An 18,745-nucleotide genomic window follows, 5' to 3' on the forward strand; every position below is an offset into this window, starting at 1 on the left:
GACATTTGTTAAGGATTTGAAGATTCTATTCTTCGATAAAATGATAGAGTATCAGAATGTCTATCAGCTTATACTACTAAATTGGAAAAAAATATTTATACTATAATTGATATTGCTTGGGCTGTATTTCCTCTAATTTTCTTAAATTTTGAAGACATTTTGATCATTTTTAATGCTTTCAATAATAAAATATTTCTGATTTTTATGTATTATGAAGACTTTATATAAATATATTAATTGACAGAAAAGCTAATATATTGACCATTTAATAAGAGGTAAAAACTGATTTCAGTGATTTTTTTCACAAAAATTAATGTATAGAAAGGGCGCTTTAAAAAGCTTATAAAAATGTAATTTGATAGGAAAATCATATTTTAAAAACATTCTAAAACTCAAGTATCATATTAGTTCACATTAGTAAAAATATCCAACATTAATGTTATTGTTTTTAAAATGCTAAAACAGACTCATTAATCTGCAGCGATTTTGAATTGCAAAACATGTGATATTTTCCTACGCCGATATTATGCCAAAAATATAGTTCTTGTTAGATTCTAAAATCTAAACATTGATTACTTTTTCTATGCCAAGTTTTATGATAATAATCAAAGGCTGGAACGGCCACAAAGGCGTCGAGCTGTCATTTTTTTCTTTAACATAGAATGATATCAATAATTTGAATTTCTGCACTAATAGTCATATCAAAAGATATTAGACTTAGAATAGAAAAGTATATGAATTATGTTTTCTGCTGCATTAAAAACAAAAATCAGTATATTTTCTTATAAAATAGGTAGTGGTGCTTTTATAATACAATAACTCATCATAATTGCAAAAATCGAAGAAATTTCAAAGTTCAAAAATATTTTTTTTCTTTCTGCTTCAAACAGTCTTTGATAAACTTTCACAGGTTAATAATTTGAATACATTAACAGTGTGTCCCTAATTATAATTATATCAAAGGTCTGAAGGGCCACAATGGCGTCGAGTTGAAGTTAATTTGAAGAGTACAAACCTGAACAACTATTTTAAAAAGTCAAAATAAAATGGTATTCCATCATTGATCACACATACACTTGATTAAAAAAAATCCCTTAAACAAATAATGATTCTGTAACTCTTGTATGTACAATAACATGAGACCAACTTTTCTTATTGTTTTGCTGGAGATTAAATTTTTTTTTTAAATTGAGTCGGGCGGTCAATTTAACACAAATAAAATTTAATATAGATTTTATGCAGTCAATTAAAATAATAAAAATATCAAAATGAACTGCGATTTCTTTTATTATCAAAAACCATTTTAATTTGGTTATTGACCATTCATTTAAAACTTGGTATCAATTAAACTTCCTTTTTAAAAACAAATATTTTAGACAAAATACATCTGTCGACTACTTTCAGATGAATAAAAATTATGTTTTTATCACAAAATGAATCAAATTTCAATTCATTACAAATTGACTCACCTTATTCCTAAAATGTTTTGAATGTTACTTAAAAATTTTAATAGAAATATCCTTGGAGTTAAAACATTGTAGATATTTTTTTTCTCTATTCAAATAGAATTAATAAGTATTAAAAGTATGATTGTATTTAATTCTATATATTGTACATTGCTGATAAAAACTGTCTTTTATTATCAATTGATTTAAAAATCACATGGGTCCAAATGACCGGACCGTGAAGATCAGGGGTAGATATAAGAAGGCACCCATTCATATCGTTTACAGTTAAAAGTGAAAGTAGGCTAGTTGGTTTAAAGTTACTTTTTGTTGTAGATATAGATCTGTGCAGGAAGTTTTTTGTTTCTAAAAGATTAATCATTTGTACAAAGTCAACATTCGATATGGATTCAAAATAATCTGTTTTGCAGGCAGGTTTATTTTATAAACAAATTGAGTATGTAGGCATAACTATCGCAAGTGTGTGAAATATATTCATCCGCTGAAACCAAGACATATTGTTTACAATAAAATATGAACATTGTCAAAGACATCAACTATTTTTTTATCTGCCAACTTGTTATATTGACGTACAGTTCTGTTCTAAATGGAAACAAGTCTTCTTTTATTCCTCAAATACATAAGAAAACTTTGCACTCATTTTCGCGGATTTATTTATGGCATGCGTTGTTCAGCTCCTTACACTTCCGGTGGACGTACGATCCCTAGATGGCTTTCGAGCTTCGCTCGACGCCATAAAATCATACATTAATTTATTTCAATTCCCGTTTGAAACAAGATGTCCTAAGGTATGGTTGTTTACAAACAAATCCACAACACGTGCTATTTAAAATGCTCGACCAAACCAACTGCATTTTTGCAACAAAATTACTAGATACGTTTATCGCTTACATTTATTTTTGGAGACCGTGCCCGATAACAAATAAATTTAGATCTAAAATGTTATTTCTATCGGGCACAGTCTCTAATTAAAATGTAAGCGATAAACTAAAATAATATTTAGTGAATCTTTACACTTAGGCCTGATTGTATTCATCCGCCATTTTTTGATTAAGCAAATTTATTCTTATGAAATGAGTTGTCAATCACCAAAGTTGGGTTTTTTGTACACAATTTACTTGAATAAATGAAAAAAAATCTTGTAATACGTTTAATACTTTAAGAAACTTATTTCTAATGCGCATTTAAAAGGCAGTGCAGAGCATGAATTTTTGGACGATTGCCACTCCAGACGATCGCTAGAAGGCTGCCGTGCATTAGCTCGACGCCTTAAAAAAGGAAGAAAAATATACTATTTTAATTTCCTTTCATCATAATTTAATGAACAATTAATCAAATTTACGTTTGACAAGTCGAAAACCAGAAAAGACTCCTTCCTTAAATCTACACTTCCTGAGGCTGCCTCAACACAAGTTTAAGCTTTTCTGGTCTATTAGTTTTTTAGGAGAAGATTTTTAAAGATTTTCTCTATACATTCCTATGTAAAAATCCATTGTCCCATTGTGGCCCACCCTACCTGGGGAACAAATTTGAATCTACACTACCTGAGGATGCTTCTAGACAAGTCTTTTCTGGCCTTATAGTTTTTGAGAAGAAGATTTTCAAAAAAAATACCAATAAATTTTCATTTATTCTAAATTATCTCCCCTTTAAAGAGGGTGTGACACTTCATTTTGACAAACTTAATTCCCCTTTACCCAGTGATGCTTTGTACCACGTTTGGTTGAAATCTGTCCAGTGGTTATTGAGAAAAAGATGAAAATGTGAAAAGTTTACAACAACGCCAACGACAACGCAAACGACAACAGACAACGGACAAAATTTGATCAGAAAAGCTCACTTGAGCTTTCAGCTCAGGTAAGCTAAAACGGAGACATTTCTCTTTTATTTTATTCTAGTGTAAATGTGTAGTGGATACAATATTCTATTAGTATCATGATTATTTGTTGTGTTGGAAAAACATGTTTCAACATTTTTTTTTTCAATTATTGTTTTATTCACTGTTGGAAATTTGAATTTCAATACAAAGACCGATATTATTGACGTTTTAAAACTAATTTATCAATCCACGAGAGTGTGACAACCTTCAAATTTGATATGGATTTTACGAAAGTTAATCTTGCATGTACAGTGTAACAAAAATAAAACTATCAAGGACACATTTGGAAGACATTGAGGAATTTTGTTTGTACAGATTTACATTTGTTGAGTAATATCTTTTTCATGTTGGATTCGTATAAATTTTTTAAAAAGTAGTACCTTTTCTCAGTTTTTAAATGATTATTTTTGAGATATTAAAGGGATGTCAAATGTCAAATGATTTTTCGCATCTATTAAAATCCTTTTAACCCGCTATTTAGATGAGCTCAGTTCATTCAAAGCGGAACAATGTTTGTTAAAATGCTTTTAACAAATAATGTTTACATAATGCTTGTTAAACTGCGTCATGCTTTATACAGGGTGATTCATAAATTCTAATACTATTAAAATAATGCATTACCCTCTAACCGGAAGCGATAAACTCTAATAAATTTTAAGATATCGTTCTAATCTCCAGTGGCTAAAATTTTATATCATTTGCAATGTACGGGAAGAAATTAACGTTGAAAAGAAGTAAAAAAACGTCATAAAATTGGTGTTTGGATTTTCGTAATGCCCCATTTTTATAAAATGGCTACAAAATCGAGCTTCAGTGCATTTTGAGACTCGTTCACCTTTAACTGTAATCCGTTAGAACTATAAAGAACGGTTTTTGCAGACATACAAAAAATTCTTTTAGAGAAGCAGGGTAGTAAAGAATTAAAGAGCAAAGCAAAATAGAGTTCACTATACAGGTTTATACAGTGAAAGAGGAACTAAGGACAACTATGGACAACAAGAAAATTTAAGATCACTGGTTTGTCCAGGTTCTCTGAATGATCATCGGAAAAAGCTGAAAATGGTAGCAAGAAGTGTAATCAATGATATCCAAAATAACATAATTGTGAAACATAGTAGATCAAAGCATGAAAAATGTAGTACCTAAACACATCAAAAATGGTTGTGTGGTAAAAACAAAATTAAAGAAAGTTTCATTACCTTTAGGACTTAGCCCAAATGCTGACTTACTGCTGCATTACTCATAATCTTGGTGTAAACCTAGGGTGGGGATCTTTCAGTTGATGCTATTTTATTATCAAATTATTAAATAATACCTTATTATATGAATTATTACAGCTGTTTAATGAAAAAAAGATAAGGAAAGGAACCAGACAGAAGTATCAAGCAGGGTGCGATGGCAATTTGTCATAAAAACTACACTTTTGTTCCTGCAAAACGAAAAATGGCAAGTAAACCATAGAACGTAATTTTGCTATTTTGTTGTTCAATATACCGGTAATTTCCCAGATTTGGTTCCGCGTTCTTCAGTAAAAGCAAGATTTGAGCTTGCCTAGTTACATGAATCAGTTTTGCAGATTACAATACAAATACATAAATATGCTATCTTTCTATTGCATATTATATCAAATTATAAAGAAAGTAAAATTGTTTCATTATAACTGTATTTCTCTGCACACATAACATTCATGCAAAGTCAGTTTATGACCAATAGTCTCCACAAATTACTGACCAATTGGCACTTTATTTGTTCATCACATGCATTATATATCTGATGCAGGTTATACCTACACATAGTTAGAATCCACTAAGTAGCGACTCATTTACATTTCATTTCATATACCTTTCAACATACGGCAAAACGTTTCATACTTTTTGTAACATATCGTATATTTTTGGACTGTGTAGTTAGCAGTAGCAGAAATATCCTAATTTTTTTATTCCATCAAAATAAGACGCATGTCTGCAACCAATCTAAATGATTACTAACTGGAAAAAGATTGTACATTTTTTCATCAGTAAACAGTCTTGAAAGATAAATTGTTAATACACAATTTTTATTCTAATATTTTTCGAAGCGAATTCTATACCTTTAAAAAAATAAACATGTATGCATCAATTATAAAAATGAGAAGTAACTTAATACATTATATGTAAAGTTAAGGATGTCTGGTTTTAGTAAAAAAAATTATTCAAATACTCTATACGATAATTTGTATAAAATACGTGTAGCGTAGTTAAATTAAAAGTATAATTAAAATGTTCATTTTTAAAAAATAAATCGGGCCGTTATTTTATGAAAAGTTAATTATCATCCATACGAGAGAGAGAGAGAGAGAGAGAGAGAGAGAGAATTTCAAATCAGACATAAATATATGAATATTATATTATAAGTCTCAAGACCCTGCCCAATAATACTTAAAAATATCATATAAACAATTAATCAAGTGAGAACTGGCAAGCTCAGCAGTTGTCCCTCACAGATCAGGCAGCGGAAAGTGTTGAATCTTAAGGTCGCAGCTTCATATTGAAAAAAAAAAACTAAATCAGAGCCAAAAACAGCAAACTACCAAATTGTACTCAATCCACATGATATAAAATAAAAGGCAAAAGGGCAATCCAAAATATGACGGGCAGGGTTGGGTTGGTCAAATTCAAAGCGGCGACTAATGGGATGATCTGCAGGGAGTCTGTGATGGCATGAGTTCAAGCCGATACCGCAAAGTGGAAGCAAGGGCCAGCTTATATGCGTAAAGATCTCCTTGGTTTGGGGTGTATTTATTTACATTGGAGACATTTAGCTTTGATAAACCTATTTAGCTTTGATGATTTTAACTTCAAGAATTTTCGAAAATCATAACAAGAAGTCAAGTTTTAGTTTCTAAATTTTATTGCTAAGTACATCGAAAACATGACTTATTCTGAAATAAAAATTGTTGATGTAAGCAGTAATTAAAATAAATATTGTTTTATTGCTAATAAAATTTCTTTGAGGCGCTATTCATTAATATTTTCACTGAATTATCTCACATTCACAGTCATTCACACATCTTGTTCGATCTTTTTCGGCTCTTTATTCGGCAAGTTCTTTTATCTCACTGTCCGTTGTAAATCCGCCAACATTATCCAAGCTGATTGTTTCATCTCATGATGGGTACACTTCAAATAATTAACAAGTTTCTCACTGAAGGTGTTGAATGGTATTCAATTCTTAATTACTTCAAAGTGGTTTTGGATTTAATCATTAATCATTAACTTTATTTCAAGTACATGTTAGCTTCAAAGCTTGCAGACATTGATTATTCGTCACTTTGAGGAATCAAAATTATATGTGAGGATGTCATTCTAAAGTTTTACAACTTAGATTTCATCATATTTCTTACTAATTATCATTACCACATAAACTTTATAACGCGATCGTTTGATCACTTGTTTCCTAATTACTTTGGTCATAATAAAGGTATTTTAAAATCTAAACAAGCTGCTCTATCTAAATTGCTCCGGTTTCTAAAATCATAAGTCTTAACGTATCACTGGGTGAAAAACTCAGTTTCCGCACGCCAGACACCTTATGGATACTGTGTTAAAACTAAAAAAAAATTATGTTTTATACAAGGTTTCCATTGGAAACATGAAGTTTAAATGGGTTAATGCATTGCGTAAACTAAGGCTGTCCACCATTCCAGGTCGTTTCCACAGAGGAATATATTTATTTGCCTGAATTTATATCAGGAAATTGGTTTTATAAATAATAAAAAAACATATTGTTTAATCGTAATACACATAACTTCAAAAATAGTATGACTTGCTCTGTGATGTATGGGAAAAAATAATTTTCGCTATTTTGTCGTTAGACAAATGAAAATAAAGAATTAAAAATGTTTTTATGTTTTGGGCAAACTGTGTTGAGTGGTGGCCAGTTATTCCTAATTGGGGCGAGTTGTTTTTGGTTGTACTGGGGGTGACTTGTCTTGGGGCGAGTTTTCCTAATTTGGAATATCAAACTTTTCATAAAAAAACCCGGATTTATCACACTTAGATAACAGTGTAAAATGTGTAATATAACCCACCCACTGTAGTATGTGACCTCTTGCAACTCGTTCATGATGTAATTGTTTGCAATTGATCCAATAGATGTGTAAAAGTAGACAAAACTGTTTGCTGAAATTGGGATTGCAAGGCCTGACTACCTGTGGCCAAACAAAACATGAAACCTTAATTTTATCACTCATATTCCTGGATGATGCCACCGATGAAAACATTCGATAATTAATTCAGCCATAAAACACAAGTGAAAACTTGACAAACCATCGTGTGTTGATAACTACATGTATGATAAATTTTGATGTATTAATACTTTTTTAATTAAAACAGATTCAGTTTATGTGATAAAATAACACTAGTTTTTTGTTACTCAAATATAAGGTAAAACAATTTTTAAAGACGGACAAAGCCGAAAAATTTACATTTTTCTCCGAAATCCTCCAAAATGATCTGGTTGGAGGTATAAACAATGAACAATTGGGAAAGCGAAATTAACAACCGTTTTTTTGGAGGCTGGCATGATGTATAACTATTTTATATCAAAAACTAAACAAATCAATTATTTTGTCGTCACATCATCTTTTTAGATTTACCTATTGTAGAAAGGGACAGTTTCGGATAAAGTCCTCGTCAATATTTTTGTAAAATTGAGTTGCTGTACTTGAAGGCTTGTGAGAGATGCTTAAATTCATAAAATTATTTTTTATGATTATTAATAGTTAGTATTAGTTAGAGGGATGTCTCTTGTTGAAACTGATTGCAATATGTAGGCCCCATATGTTAGGTACATGGGAATCAGAAGTAAAATGCGAAACCACAGCTATGACTGTTGTGTTGACTTAACACATTGAAAATGCAAGTGACAGACGGGAGGTAAAATAGCACGAAAAGAAGGTGGATTGGACATTGTAAACTATACACCGGTAAGTTTCTAACATGTGATGGTGCAACATGCACACGGTACGGAAGGTCAGCCCTTTGCAGAAAATTAGCTGGGGGAGGTCTGAAAAGCTGAAAAACCATGAAAAATTTGTAAAATATGAAAGGGTCAAAATCTCATAAAATCCAGTTTTGGCCCGGGGGAGTCATGATTTTTACAATTTAGAATTTCCACTATATATTCAAGCTTTTGTGTAAATATTGGCATATCAGGTGCATTGGTTCTTTAGAAAAAAAAATTTAAAATACACATCCTATATTCACTGTTTTGCAATTATCTCCCTTTTAAATAGGGTTTAGACCTTTATTTAAACAATTTAGAATCCCCTTCAATAAAGATACTTTGTACCAAGTTTAGTCAAAATTGGCCCAGTTAACAATGTACACGGTGCTATAGTAGAAACGCTGGATTATGCTTCTGTTTCTCAAGTAATCAACTTAATGAAAATATGACAATCGTGTAGAAATGTAAGCATCAAGCCAACGAACGTAATGTTTGACATTCATTTAGTTTGTGATGTAGTTTGAATTTAGTGGTAAGAGCTAAAGTCGATATTGTTCAATATTTTCCTCCTTGTTAGTCTAATGCAAATATCATAATTAGCTTATACTGATGCTTTGTTGATAAACAAATCGGAATGGATGGTGTGACGTCATAGATTAGAGTTCGATGGCAGCTCTCATTACAGCAGGAAATTTAAATTTCATGTAAGCAAGCAATATTTCTTGAATTCTTCATTGTTCTGGGGGATTTATTGAAAATAAATACGATTTACAATCATAGTGGATGTTAATTAAATGATTTATTGTGCTACATATTTCTAGAGTCTTTCCTCTTTAATACATTTTCCCAATATTGCCATATTGGCTCCGCCTAGCTAAGGCCTGAACCTTTGAGCCAGGGGCCATGAATTTCACAACTTTGGAAGTAGACCATATAAAGACCATAATCATGCATTAAGTGTTTTGTAACATAATAATAAATGAAAGTAAGATGATTTTTAAGAATTAGCTTTTTGCATATGTACCCGCAATTAAAGGTAGAACTTAAGACATGAATTTTACAATTAAGATTCATCTTATCATAAAGATTATTGGCATTGTAGTTTTCAAAGAAGAAGTTGAAAAAGTAAAAGTATTAACGGATGACGCACAACGACAGATGAAGACCGACGGCAATAGGTCACCTGGGTTACACATTTGACCTAAAATCGGAGAGGCTATCTCATTGCAGTTATTTTGAAAAGTACAATATAAGGCATCAACATAGTTGAAAAAAATTATCTATTTTATCCTATTTACAAAAATATATATCCCGCAAAGGAAAATAAAGACATCAAGGCTCAATGCAAATATCATTAAGAAATCTATAACCAAAAGACTGTCAATAGAAACGTTTTTGCAAATGAAAAAATTGGAATTATTATCTGTTTGATAATAATAGGAAAGTGATATTTCAATGTTTGGAACATTCATCATCTGTGTTCTCTTTTTAATATTCCTTTATCTAAGAACAACACTTTTATAATTTACCAACTTTAGAAAACTACATCACAACTTTTTCAGGAAGGAATATATACAATGCAATTATATATCTAACTATTTTGCCAATTGTAATATTTAAATACTTAAAAGTTCAATTAAAAACATACAAGAATATATTAATTAATAAACTAACAGCGATAATAGGAAAATAAACATATGCTAAGACACAGAAAATATTTATTCAGATACTAAAACATTAGATAAATTCAAGAGTAACGTTTCGTCATTTGTTTCATCTTCCGGCCATCTAAGATGCTCAATACACCACCATATGTGTTTGAATTCCTTCGGAAGTCTTTCTAGAGGAAGTCCATCTTTAATTATAACCACGATTGATCTCTGACGTTGGTTATGAAATGCATGCGTTATGGCCATTTGAACAGCATAGGAGGACCATCCAATGTCTAGAAAACTCTCGCTTATAATAAACATCACTTTCCTACTTTCGTTGATACATTTAATTATTTCTTCCGATTGCGAAACTCCTGGAATAGAATCCCTGACTTTAAACCATGCTTTAATGTTTAAACTTTCTAATTTTGGATTTAAATTGTTTGCAACCCAAGAGGTGTCATCATCATTATAGGAAATGTACACATCATGCTGAAAATCACCTTCTTCGCAAACGTGATCGCCTACAGGAATCAACCTTTGTTTTAATCTTAGAATAACATATTCCAAATGAACGTGGTATTTTTTAATAGCAGCTATTATGATCAATGTTATCAATGTTGATACTATCAATACAATAGAAAAAATTAGCCACTCGGTGGCCTGACAATCAAGTTCAAATTTCCGCCAATTCGATTCGTTGAATAAATCATCAGTAGCGTTTTTACTCCCCACACATTTAGTATTAAAAAGATCCGCAAATAAGTATTGGTGATCTTTCATCCATTTCAAAGACTGAATTTTTGAGCATGTGCATGAAATCGGATTTCCCTCTAGATATATTAAAATATCGGTCAATGATTCAAATAATTTTTGGTCTTCCTTGTTGATGTTCGATATCAAATTGTATCGTACATAAAGAAACTTTAGATTTGTTAACTGCTTAAGAGAACTTGAAAGGGAAGAAAACATATCATGGTCTAAATAAAGTTTCTCTAAAGATTGCTTTTGGTCGCTCAGTAAACTCTGTGGTAAAAAAGTTAAGCTGTTTTGTGAAATATCAAGAGTTGTCAGGTGTTTTAGATTTTTAAACAGATTTTCAGAAACCACACTGAAATTTAAACGGACATTCACTGCACGTAATTGCCGAATATTCTTCACTCCCTGAAATACATAAGGATTGATATTTGAAAAATCATTTTCAGATAAATCAAGAATTTTTAAGGAAGGAAAGCTTAATACGCTTTTTAACCTAAGAGGGAAATTAGTTTTTGCAAAACGCATTTCTTCTAGGTTTTCAGCAATAATTGTAACATCCTTGATCAATTCATAAGGAGGGGGGTGAATGTAATTATTGGAATAGTCAAAAAATCTAAGATTCCGTGGTAGAGTTAGGTTTACAGAGAAACCTACATAGTGTGTTGCAAGTACATTTTGATAATTACTTCTTGAAACCAAATTCCGAGGTGTTAGGACATTGCAACATAAATCCAAGTTTTGGAGCAAGGGGAGAGTTAAATATGATGCAAGCGTATAAGAATCAACAGACTGTAAATCATTATTGCTCAGACCTAAGTTGTTTAAACAAGACCACAACGTTGTGTGCATAATATTCGTCATAATTTTGTGAATAGAGTTATTGTCTAAAAATAGCACCCTGACACAGATATTGACAAGGTATTGAAATGACTCATTATCTAAGTTGACTATGTCAATTGCAAGATTTTCTTTGTTTCCTTGCATATCAAGGTGTTGAATCGTACGATTCTGCAAACATTTTAAGGACTTTAATGCAGTATGTACATTGCATTTTCCGCCAAAATTTATTCGAATTTTCTCATTTAAGTATGGAAACGAGCAAAATAGATCTTCTGGTACGTCACAATTGACATAATTACTAAATTCCATGTTTATACTGTGGATTGGAGATAATCTTAGGCCCTGAAATGATGCATTTGTTAGTTCAAAATCATTGATAATTTCGAATTCCAGTTGAGCTAAACTTTTTAGATTTTCAAACGGTTTTGAAAATGTAAAACCTGAAAAGATGTCAATTTTTAGGTATTTAAGTGACTGAATTTTGGAAAGCTGTATATCTGGGTATCCTAAACCTTGAAAATTGTTCCGGTGGATACGAAGAATCTTGAGGTTATCTAGATTAGAAAATGCGTCTGCATCAATTTTACTTTTTTCAAGAAGCGTGAACGAGACATCCAAACTGCATAGGTTTGACAGTTTTCGAAATGTCTTGTTCTCAATCTTTGTAATATAGTTGTGATGAAGAATGACAGAAGTCACATTGGAATAGGCTGCTATCTGTTGAAATGTTTCTTCTGTCAGGTTAGAAAACAGATTGAAAGATAAATCTAGAGTGACAGTGCCATTTTCTAACTCAGATGGTATCGCTGTTGGTAATTTGGAGATGTTTAAGCCACTGCAGTTCCACAGTAATCCTACGTTTCCACAATCGTCAACAATTTTGTGTGAAAGTGGACAATTTTCTGTCATCAATAGCAGTGCACTATCTGTAAATGCAAATATTCGTGATATTATTGCAAAACATCATTTTATATTATGAAAAGCGGATTATATGCAACAAGGTGTCTAGGTATTGCAAATTAGCAACCACCCAAATAATCATAAAATTGATGTTTACTAATGCATTTTAGTAGGATTGTCGTAGTAATTTTTTTTTACTATATTTATTTTCTTTTGAATGAGAACTTTGTATAAAGTATAAAGAAATAGAAAAATATTAAAATGGTTACGCTAAAATATTTTTACTAAATTATGGTTTATGGTTAAATTTACATTTAACAAGAGGCCCATGGGCCACATCGCTCACCTGAACAGCAATTCCTTGTAAATTCTATTTCCATTTTTAACTTTAAACCCCTATCTTGGGCCCCAGTATATTGTTCCGGGGTTTGCTTTAACAATTTAGAACCTACACTATTTGAGGATGTTTGCGTAGTAATCTAACAATTGTAACATTGCTGTTTTCAAGAAGAAGATTGTTAAACATGTTTCCTGTATATTTCTATATTAATCTTTTAACCCCTCTTGGTGCTACAGTATACAACAGGGGGTAACAATTTTAACATTTTAGAATCGACCATGGCCAAGAATGTATTCATACTTATATCCCAAACTGTTGCATTGAGATCTTGAGAAGAAGTTTTTTAAAAACATTTTTCATTATGTGTTAAACTTTGAACCCCGCCTGAATATTCGCTATACATGTATATACAAGCTTTTGTGTAAATATTAGCATATCGGTGCAGTAGAATGAGAAAAATGTTTTTAAAAAATATGCCTATGTAGTTCTATGTTAAACTCTGAACCCCGCCTTGAGCCCCACTTTCACATTTTAACAATTTGGAATACTTACTATACATACAAGCTTTTGTGTAAATGTTGGCATTTCTGGTGCAGTGGGTCTTGAGAAGAAGATTTTAAAACATTTTCCCCCTGCATTTTTATGTTAAACTTTGAACCCCGCCTTCGGCCCCGGTTTCGGTCCGAGGCGCACGGTTTTAACAATTTAGAATATTCACTATATATACAAGCTTTTTTGAAAATGTTGGCATTTTTGGTGCAGTGGTTATGGGGAAGAAGATTTTAAACATTTTTCCTTTGGATTTCTATGTTAAATTTTGAACCCCGCCTGGGGCCCAAGTTTTGGCCAGGGAAGTCATGATTTTTACAATTTAGAATCTTCACTATATATTCAAGCTTTTGTGTAATATATCTGGTGCATTGGTTCTTTAGAACTTTTTTTTAAAGATACACACCCTATATTCACTGTTTTGCAATTATCTCCCCTTTAAAAAAGGGGTTTAGCCCTTTATTTAAAAAATTTAGAATCCCCTTCCATAAAGATTCTTTGTACCAAGTTTGGTCAAAATTGGCCCAGTTGTTTTTAAAAAAAGCTTAAAAATGTGAAAATTTTACAGACGGACAGGTGATCAGAAAAGCTCACTAGAACCTTTGGTTCGGGCTAGCTAAAAAATCTATGATAGATCCGATGGTTAATATGTTGATCATCTGGCCTCCTTTAAATCTAAACTTATCCAAACTTTTAAATATTAAACTTGATAAAGAGAATATTTTTATAATCACGAAATAAAATAATAGAAAGTTTCAACATTTCGTAGCTCATATGCCTTCTTATCCTAAAATTAGACAGCAGTGACAATGTAATAAAATCAATTACCCGAAACGAAACGAATTTGGGGTTGTTTTTTTTTTGGGGGGGGGGGGTCCTTAAAATATAAGGACACTTTTTGCAATATGCTTATGTTAGTTTTAAGTAACAAAGAGACAGAACCGTTAGAATGTTGGTGTCTGAATTGTTCCTCTTGCAGGTTTTCGTACTTTTAATCTGCTGCTCATACGTGCTGACATTATTTTAAATATTAAGCAATCCGAAATAAATTTATTTCAATGAGTGTTTCGTCAGATAAATCGGCAATCTTATAGAATCCGAAAGCTCTTAACGAAATTCGATTAAACCAAAAGAGTTTTCATATCAAGCAATGGTCAAGGTCTCGGGTCGAACACAGAGGTCAAGATACATCGTTCTTAACCTTTTTGAGTTAGGTGGAAATTAGTAACCTCAACGGCAAGACGCACAGATGTGTTTATTCCATACAGTAAAATCATTATATCAGATACATGTAAACACTTCGAACTTTGGTTCATTGTATAATTTTTGATATTGATATCTTTACCCCCATAAAAGACTTCTAAAGTACAGATCCGATCAAGTCGAACACCAGAGTAAACCCCAACTAAATTTCGTATTTACTTTTGGGTTTTACTTATGGCTAACTCTGGGTCTGCTTATGGAAAAATTGCGTGACTTGGGTTTGACTTCGGGTTTACTCGAGGTTTACTTTGAGTTTATTCGGGATTTGCTTTTGGGGTCAAATCTACTCACTGAAGCAGACCCGTCTTCTATCTCGTCATCTTACTGCCTGTAATGCTTGTCCCAAATATATTCCAAATACACATGTAGCGTATGCTTGCAGGGGTATAATTCTGATTGGGGTTTACTCTATGTATCCACTCTTGGTTTACCCTGGGACCAATCTAGTAAACCCAGAGTAAACCCCAAAAGTAAACTCAGGGTTAAGTTTGGGATTACTTTCTGTTAAATTGGGTCTGATCGGTATTGTTTTGGACAATAAAACCACTATCTGGAAATGTCAATTCCAATTGTATGTAGGCATACAAGTTTCTTTAAAGTTTAACATCCCTCCCCAATTATTGAAGCCTTTAAAATTTTTCACAAGCGCAATTAGGGACACTTTCCCTCCGACTGGTTACTGTTATAATACCATAGTACTGAGGGTCCGTATGTTAAGTGTAATTGGGATAAAACTGACAAACAAGAGGGAAAGTGTAGCTGCTTGCCAAAAAAATGCGATTTTGCATTTTACATATTTTAAAACAGTAAAATATACACCCAAATTATGGTTGTATAGTCAAATGCATCTTGTTAATATTGAATGAATTAATGATTCAAAATTTTATTAAGAAAAATATTTATTGTGTTAACTTTGACAATAGTAAAAAAAAACAATTATACAGGGAAGGTCAGACTCTCTACTCCTTTTTTGTAAGCCGATGGATGTCAAGCATATTTCGTTTTTCAATTATATGAAAAGAAAATATTTCACTTTTTATTATCCTCTTTCATAACTACGCTTCAAATGCGGGGTAAAAAGTGGGCTAGATGTAATTAAAGACGCAAACCTTATAGCTTATTGAAAATGACCTACTAAATTCTGTAATCTGTTGATCGTCAGAAACTGTTTACTTTCAGAGTGTAAGAAAATGCAAGGTCATTCAATGTTGTATGATATGAAGTTAAAACAGCATGCAAAATTATCATGAAATATGGTAGTCAACATCCGGTAAATTATCCATCGTTTATCATGTCATGCAAAACTTACGTATACCGTATACACATCCAATATATTTAAATCATTATTTTTAACGTATTCTTCATTTGTATCTCGAGCACAAATAAATGCGTGCATATATCATATTTTCAAACGTGCAAAAATACAAATACCGGTTCAAGCGTTTATGTGCTTACATTTAATATATCATGTAAGTTTGTTTGTCCTTAGACTGTTTTTGGTATCTGTGCTCCTGACAATCCATAAATTACATTCTACGTAAGTTTCATTTGAAAATACGATTATGTATAGGATAGTGAACTACTTACAACAGAATGCAAGTATCAAACTGAATCGCTGTTTGCACGTCATAGTTTGCTTTTCATATCATCACAACACCTAAAACGAAATGAAAATATATATCAATTAAAAAATAGGTACATTTCTTTTTGCGATATAAAAAACCCTGATTATTTTGCTTTTTCATCATGAATTGACCTGTTGACCTTGAAGGGGTGGGGGGTCTTTCCTTGCGATTTGTAAATTAACTGATTTTGTCCCATAACCAGTTCACTGAAAAAGAACTGTTCAAGCCCTATCCTAAATATAGAACCTTTGAACATAAGGCAAAACGTTTCATACTTTTTGTAAAGGATTTCATGCTCATTCAAAAAAAAAATTCAAATTCCGTACCAGATGTTCAGAATTAAAATTTAATATAAATGCAAATTCTGCAATATAAAGTTAAAGTTTTCCTGGTTATCCTAACTACTTAGTTTGTATGCTAGGTGCCCAGGATTCTAAAAATAAATAAACTTTTGTTCATTTTTCATGTATGTCAAAAGATCACCAGCAAAGTGTTGCACTACGGTTGCATGCTAGATGGCCAGGAGACAAAAATTAAAAAGTATGTTCACTGAAAAAAGCACAAAAGAAAACGAATATTGATAAAATTGGGTTAAACTGCAATTATCAGCTTTGTAGCTTTTCATTTGGTCTCGGCAATGCAGTGAGCAAACAAATGTTTAAAGCGCTAATACATGAACAAGCATTTCCAATCTTTGTTTACGTACCAAGTAGTTCCAGTTATGTAAAATCTTTTAAAAATACTGCTTACTGGTAAATTCTTTCAAATGGCAAAGTAGGTTATATTCAAGCAAAAGATGGTCATCAATAAGGAAAGGAGAGAGGAAATATGTACTTACAAATTGCACATGATATATGCATGGCCCTGTAAATGGAAAAACCCAAATGCCGTGAATGACAGCGCCTTCGCAAAGAATCCAACTTTACACTGTGCTTGTATTCAAGCTAAACGTGTATGAAATAACACGCTCTATATACCGTTCACTATAAAATTAAGTGGACAAAAGTTTCGATGTTGTATAGCGTAAAGTAATAGATAGATAACAAGGAAGTATTAAAAAGTAAAGAGAAAACAATCCCTCCGAAGGCCGTAGGCCCGAGGACGGGATGACTTCTCTAAACAACTAACAAATTGATCATTCGACAATTAAGAAAAGTGTAAATTTAAGTCTTTTTTATTTTAAGCAAAAATAAATGGCAATGCAAGGTCTTTTTTATTTTAAGAAAAAAAACATCATTTTATTAACAGTGTAAGGGGGGATCCATGCGCGGATCCAGAAAGGTTTTCCGGGGATGGGGATATTTTGGCAGTTTTATAATGTAATTTATAGAAATTTAATGTTTGATTTTTGGAGGGGGGATCTGGACCCCCCCCCCCTCACCCACCCCATCTCTAGATACACACATTGCACATCTATAAGACATCCCCTCCATCGATTTATTTGTCTTACTTTAAAAATTTCTCCAAATTGGACCTCAAAGAAAATTTGACCCATTCATACATCCAACAGTGTCATACTGCAATAATCTTACCATACATCCCTTTTATTCATGGACCTTTACATAACCCAAAGTACGTTTTAGAGTTCCAGTTCAGAGAAAGACACAGATAGCGTGTTGAATGATATGTTGAAATTTTAGTGATGTACCAAATGATTATTTGTGAAGAAATTTGATAGGGTACTTACGGAGTCCAAGTCGAACGAAATTCCTGCTATTGTTAAAACCGACGAAAAGGGGTATCAACGATTTGTGGAACCTGCATGTATCTTAGATGTTGAAAGTACAGGATTGTCAAGTCAAGATTTGCAAGACAAACGGAATGAAAATATTGATGGGCTGTTAATTTATTCAACTTGTGGTTACTTAGGAAATAGAAGATCTACAAGTGTGTGTGATTCCAAATCTATCTAAATTAAAAAAAGGAGACATTTCTCTTGAAGTTCTATTCTAGTGTAAATGTGTAATGGATACAATATTCTATTATACTCTGTCCCGAGTTTTTGCTTCCACCACTTTTCGCTTGATATTTTGATAATAATAAATACCTTTTGGCTCAAATTGCGTTCATCCACTAATATGAAAAATGTCTAGATCATCTGTTTTGAATCGCCCTCTCTACCGTTTCAGGTTTCAATACACAATCCAAAATAGAAAGTATACGGGGATTTTGCATTGCATCAGCCATTAATAAGCCCGGATGAAAAATTACGCGAGGTGTCCCGAATACCTTTGAATGGAGAATAAACATTTCATATTGTAAATCTCCGGTAAAAAAAAATGTTTTTGTTCCTCTAAACTTTTATGAGTGAAAAAGGATAATTTGTTATTGAAGATATCTAGGATATTTTCCATTTCATCGATTTCAACTGTTCTTCTTTCACAGGTATGTGTATGTTTATTAAAAATATCATCAAAAAGTGATGGAAGCAACGCGGAGCGGGGACATAGAAATGCCGGGCGTCCGTCCGTTTGTCCGTGTTTCCG

At 32.1% G+C, this 18,745-nt stretch overlaps 1 protein-coding gene and 1 non-coding gene across 4 annotated transcripts in view; one reads left to right on the plus strand and one right to left on the minus strand.

Annotated features, from left to right (window-relative positions):
• Nucleotides 1-18,745, plus strand: part of LOC117692238 (putative leucine-rich repeat-containing protein DDB_G0290503) — a 1,014,555-nt gene that overhangs the window by 755,448 nt on the left and 240,362 nt on the right. The gene's annotated exons all lie outside the window — the stretch shown is intronic.
• On the minus strand, nt 10,631-17,324 carry LOC117692249 (uncharacterized). Its single transcript, XR_010709504.1, has 3 exons — nt 17,098-17,324; nt 16,222-16,291; nt 10,631-12,508 (listed from the first exon to the last, which is right to left on the minus strand). It is a non-coding gene; the product is annotated as an uncharacterized protein (transcript).

Source organism: Magallana gigas, chromosome 9, assembly GCF_963853765.1.
Source record: "Magallana gigas chromosome 9, xbMagGiga1.1, whole genome shotgun sequence".
In the NCBI taxonomy this organism is placed as follows: Eukaryota; Metazoa; Mollusca; class Bivalvia; order Ostreida; family Ostreidae; genus Magallana; species Magallana gigas.